We start from the raw sequence: 6062 nt of genomic DNA on the forward strand, positions 1-6062 counted from the left end.
CTGGAAACCATGAGAAACATTTAACACTCCTAAATCTAAAGGGGCAAAAAGAAGAAACAGAGTCACTGGAACCTAGTGAGAGAGTTAGTGGCTTAGAAGAGGAGTGTCCTCCAGGAGCTTAGCTATAAACAAATGCAGCCGTGCCGGGATGACATTAGGGGGGAAGACTAAGGGACAAATACCCCAGGCTCTCTCTCGTCCAGTTCTCCAATCTCCTGCCCTGTCCTGCTATTTGTTGAACTCCAGAAAGCCAGAGGGTAACGGACCTCAGGTAATTAGACCATAAAGTGCCTCCAGCAGGGCAGAGAAGGGAGAAAAGAGTAATGCATGGGGAAGAGGGGCTGATGGGGTGCAATCAGCACAGGGAGTATGAGAAGACTCAAAGAGGCTAGTGTGGCTGCAGCTCCGTGAACAAAGGGAACCCTCTTGGGAAGTAGGCAAAGTTGAGCCTTACCATCTGATCGGAAATCTCTGGAATGCTCCATTTTAAAAGATCACTCTGCTATGGTCTCAAGAAAAGCATACAGAGGGACGAGCATCTGAAAGCAGATAGAGCACTTAAGAGTATGGCAGTTGATGGGGAGGATACGAAAGTGCTAAGAGGTGGATTAGACTTTTGAGTTATTTTGACATCATCTGATTTGAAATAACATCACATACAGATTCCTATCTTGTATAATAATACCTTAAAGTCAATTTGAAAATCTTTTAATGAGTACCTGCTCTGTCCCAGGCAATGGGATAGAGAACTTCAGAGCAAAATAATACACATTCCCTTCTTAAAGGAGCTCACAGCCTATCAAAGGAGGCAGAACAAATATAACAATTACAAAAACATGTGCATGCTTCAACAGTAAAAATGACAGATGTCAAGGGCATCCTGTAGCTTCATTGGAAGGTGTGTTAGTGTCATTGACTTTTCAGATGTTTTGCATACAGGTTAAGCAGATTACTGAGGAAGGGGGACGAGAAGTGGGAAGGATAACTGAGAAGAAAGGGTATGTTGGCCAAGAATCAAGTGTGCAAAGTCACAGGGGCCTGAGCAAGTGGAGAAGAGAATCCAGGTCCCTAAGTCAAGGAGGGCAGGTAAGAATAGACTGCCTCAGAGGTGCTCAGCTCTTTCTCCATATTTGGATCCCTTGGGTGTTTTAGAAATACGTTTGTATAGATCCTTCCTGGAGACCAATTAAATCAGAATTTCAGGCAGAATGGCCTGGGAGCATGTGTTTTTAAAAAGTTTCCCAGGTGTTTTAGATGCAGAGCCAAGGCTGATAGCAGCTATCTCTAAATCCTGAAGAGCCTGCATTTCCGAAGAAGAGCCTTAGTTTTATTCTGAAGATTTGAGAGACATAGCAGTGTAAAAAAAGATACAGTGTAAAGGAATAAAATTAGAAAAGGGAAGAAGCCCAGTTACAAGAGTATATAAGACAGTCCAGGTGAGAGGCGACAAGGGATATACCAATGGCAAGAGAAATGAAGATAGACAGGGGTGAAAGATTTCAGCGATAACTCAAGAGTGTTTGGCAACTTATTGAATGCAATTGGGGCAGGCAGTGAGATGAATAGATAGGGGGTGATGATGAAGCTGGAACGTCTGGCTTCGATGACCAGGTGTGTGATCTCAATAACCAGCATATGGAAAGCAGGAAGACGAACAGGTTAGAGCAGAGAGTATGGGAGTGGGACAAGAGGTGGAGGTGAGGAGTTCAGTAATGGGCATATTGAGTTTGAGATACTTTGGGACTTCCCACTGGAGAGATCCAGAAGGGAGTCACACATGGTTCTCCAGCTGAGAAGAGATGTTGAAAATACAGGTACAGATTCAAGAACCATAAAATTACATGAACCAAAATTGTAAATAAAATCACTTACAGGAAGTATATATTATAAGAGTAGAGAATGGAGTACCAACTCCTGGAGGGGGGCCCTTAGAATTTAAAATAGATGACAGAAGAGAAGGCTAGAAAGAAGGATGGTGTGTGACTCTAGAGGCATAAAAAGTCAAGCAAAATGGCATCACAGAAGCTTAAAAATGAGAGAATCTAAATAATGAGTGGTCAATATTCATTTATACACTTTAAAAAAAAAAAAAAAAAAAAAACAGAAATTCAAGTTTGTGAACATACGGAGCCAGGAATCAAGTTAGGCAAAATTTCCAGGTGGACACTAGGCATCTTGGGAAGGACAACATTCAAGTCACTTGGGATTGTCCCACACATTACCCGGAATTTAGCAACATGGCACATAGGATCAATTTCAAGCAAACCGAGTTCAGTGATTGTGAATTACTCATTTTTCTATCCTTACTCCCCCAATATACATACCACGATACCTGACTTATGGTGAGTGATTAATATATCTCTATAACTTTCATTTTTCAGTGGCAAAGTGAAATGGCTAAAAGGAAAGATGCAAAGTACCAGCCACTGAGCTGTTAATGTTATATTGATTCTTTCGTCCTGAAAAACTTCTTTGGGAATCTCAGCTTGGGAATAGTGTATTCCAGGTCTTGGGTATCTGAAGTCATAGTAAATAAGAAGATTTACTTGCCTGGATTGCAGAGCGCCCATGCATTTTTCATGGAAGAGGGAGTAAGAGAATTTCCTAATTAAAATTTGAACAAGTAGAGTCGGACCGAGTCGCCGAGGCACCGCCCGCGCCCCGCCGCCGCGCCCGGGCATCTCCTGCGCCGCCCAGGAGAGCGAGCTCCGAGCATCTCGCGTTGCGGCCTCTCCTCGGGGCCAGGAGAGGGGAAGGCGAGTGCGAGGAACCCCCCGGCCCGAGCTCAGCCGCTTCCCGCCGCCCGAACCACCATGACCCACTTCAACAAGGGCCCTTCCTACGGGCTCTCGGCCGAGGTCAAGAACAAGATTGCTTCCAAGTATGATCACCAGGCAGAAGAAGATCTTTGCAATTGGATAGAAGAGGTGACAGGCATGAGCATTGGCACCAACTTTCAGCTGGGCTTAAAAGATGGCATAATCCTCTGCGAACTCATTAACAAGCTACAGCCAGGCTCAGTGAAGAAGGTCAACGTGTCCTCCTTAAATTGGCCTCAGTTGGAGAATATTGGCAACTTTATTAAAGCTATTCAGGCTTATGGTATGAAGCCACATGACATATTTGAAGCAAATGATCTTTTTGAGAATGGAAACGACCCAGGTTCAGACTACGCTGGTGGCTCTAGCAGGTCTGGCTAAAACAAAAGGATTCCATACAACCATTGACGTTGGAGTTAAGTATGCAGAAAAACAAACAAGACGTTTTGATGAAGGAAAATTAAAGGCTGGCCAGAGTGTAATTGGTTTGCAGATGGGAACCAACAAATGCGCCAGCCAAGCAGGTATGACAGCCTATGGGACTAGGAGGCATCTTTATGATCCCAAAATGCAAACTGACAAACCTTTTGACCAGACCACGATTAGTCTGCAGATGGGCACCAACAAAGGAGCCAGCCAGGCGGGGATGTTAGCGCCGGGTACCAGGAGAGACATCTACGATCAGAAGCTAACATTACAGCCAGTGGACAACTCGACAATTTCTCTACAGATGGGTACCAACAAAGTCGCTTCCCAGAAAGGAATGAGTGTGTATGGGCTGGGGCCGCAAGTATATGATCCCAAATACTGTGCTGCTCCAACAGAACCTGTCATTCACAATGGAAGCCAAGGAACAGGAACAAATGGGTCGGAAATCAGTGATAGTGATTATCAGGCAGAATACCCAGATGAATATCATGGCGAGTACCAAGATGCCTACCCCAGAGATTACCAATATGGCGACCAAGGCCTTGATTATTAGATTCACACAGAGCAGCTCAGTATTTAGCCATTGTTTTTATTCAGTGAGAACCAAGCTAGCCTTGAGTAATTTTTATCTTGTCTTCCTAAAACACTATTATGCTTATTGTACCTAAAAGAAATATTGCCTTACATACATTCCTTTTTCCTTTTCTGCCTCTTCCCTAAATAGTTGCCTTTTAGTGCTGTAACAGTTAAATCCTACAGCATAACCGATAACTTTCATATGAAGTAAAAAGGAATACTGTGAAAGGGGAGTACTGTTGTACAGTCAATTCTTTTATGAAAGATCTATGCATTTTTACAATCTTCTACTTAAACTGGTATTTTCAAACAGTAGGAAACTTTTTTTTTTTGTTACAGTTTAGTATCTCGTTTCTACGTGGAAGACTAAACTCATGCTTATAGCTAAATGTGGTCTTTGCCAATTAAATTTAAGATGCAGCATTTTAGAAATTTACATATCAATGTTTCTACAGTATTGTTTGCTAATTTTTAAATAAAGTCATGATCAGTGTGCATTTGTGATTATATGTGTACTCATTCTCTTACCCAAGCTGACCAGATCTTTTCTGAGTGGTGTTTCTGAAGGGGCATGTACAGTCGGCCTGCAGACATTTAGGTCTGGGGGTGCCTCTGCTCTTCCTGTTTGTGCCAATGTATCAATGTAGAGTTGCTCTGTTTTCTTCAACAGTATTTATTGCTGCATTTCTCAGCATAAACTTATCCCATTGTATTTTTTATAAATAAATATTTTTTTTGAACAACAGCAAAAAATTTGAACAAGTAATATGGCTCATTTTTATATACAAGAGTCTGCTCTAATGCTTATTAGTAAGGATTTAGCTGTGATTTCTTAATTTGAGTTCCCTAATAAATAAAACAGGACAGTTCTCTCATACTGATCACAAGAATGACATTCGTAGAAGGATATTTTTTGGAATTTTATCATCTAGTACATCTGCAGGAAAATTTAACACTTATTGAAATGCCATGCTAGTCACATATTCGAGAACAAAGAGGAATTTGCCTATCATATATTTTAGCTTTTTAGTCTTTTTCCCTAGATGTTTGTTTTCAATCCATTTTGGTCCTCAAGATATCAAGAATTTTAAGACACGTTTATGGGTTTCTTTTTTGGCCAACTAATTGTGCTTTTTGAGTTTCCTCTCCCTGTTAGTGCAAGAGTAGTTACTATTTGTACTTTTAAACTGGAAAAAAAAGATTGTGAATTTTACATGTAAAGACTCTTCATTAATCAGTATAAATTGACAATTTCAGAAAATCAAAGTTAAAAATGTAAGAAATAAAGGGATCATTTATCTGCTGAATCTGCTTCCAAATAAAACAACAATAAATCCCATACTGTTGTGAAATATGTGAGCTGGTAAACGCTTCATGTGCTTTGAATAAAATTGCACTTAAAATTCTAGGTATAATTTATAACAAATACTTTTTTCCAGGTTCACTTTTATGACAGGATGCATTCTCACTCAATTACATATTCTCTGCATTTTCTGATTCAAGATATTTTCACAATTCTAAAGGAGAACCAAAATAGAATAATAATTACAAAACAAAACAAAAAGAGATTGAGGAAGATAATTGAGCAACTTACTGTCAGCAACTAGATTTTTAAGGAACAGAAAAGTGCACTGAAAATACTGTCTAGTTATTTAAACTAGGCTAAGATCTGAGTGTATGCTCTATGTGTGTCACAGAGAAAAAAATTACCTTTTGGGGAGCAGAGCAAATTTCTAAGATTTATTGTTTAACCACAGGAAGACTCAGTAACTTTGTATAAAATGTATACATTTAATGGAAAGTGTCCTATGCTTCTTATAAGAATTTGTTCCAAGTCTTTGTGTATAATTAATGGCTTGTCTACATATTTTTTCAATAAAACTATTCATGCAGAATTTTAAGTAGGCATTTTAAATACCAGAATGAATGTATCTTTGTGAAGATACCATTTATCTACCATAACATCCAAAGCATAATGAGGAGACTTTGATACAAGGCAGATTTAGAACTGACTTGGAAAACAAAGCCCTAAGATCCTGTCATGTCAGCACAAAGTAAATAAATTCATCACAGTGAGTTGAGATTTAAATTCGCAAACTTATCAGCAATGAAATTAAAGTGATTTTTTTTTTACAAGTTTCTTGACTCCAGATTTTGTGGGTTGGAGAATTTACTTTCATTTTCTTTTGTTTTTTCGAGGAAGATTAGCCCTGAGCTAGCATCTGCTGCCAACTCTCC

The 6062-nt window shown here is 39.8% G+C and overlaps 1 pseudogene; it reads left to right on the forward strand.

Moving 5' to 3' along the window:
- The first annotated feature begins 2647 nt into the window (after positions 1–2647).
- LOC103541088 (calponin-3 pseudogene) lies at positions 2648–4321 on the forward strand (annotated as a pseudogene).
- Positions 4322–6062: the final 1741 nt, after the last annotated feature.

This window comes from Equus przewalskii, chromosome 27, assembly GCF_037783145.1.
Source record: "Equus przewalskii isolate Varuska chromosome 27, EquPr2, whole genome shotgun sequence".
NCBI classification, from domain to species: Eukaryota; Metazoa; Chordata; class Mammalia; order Perissodactyla; family Equidae; genus Equus; species Equus przewalskii.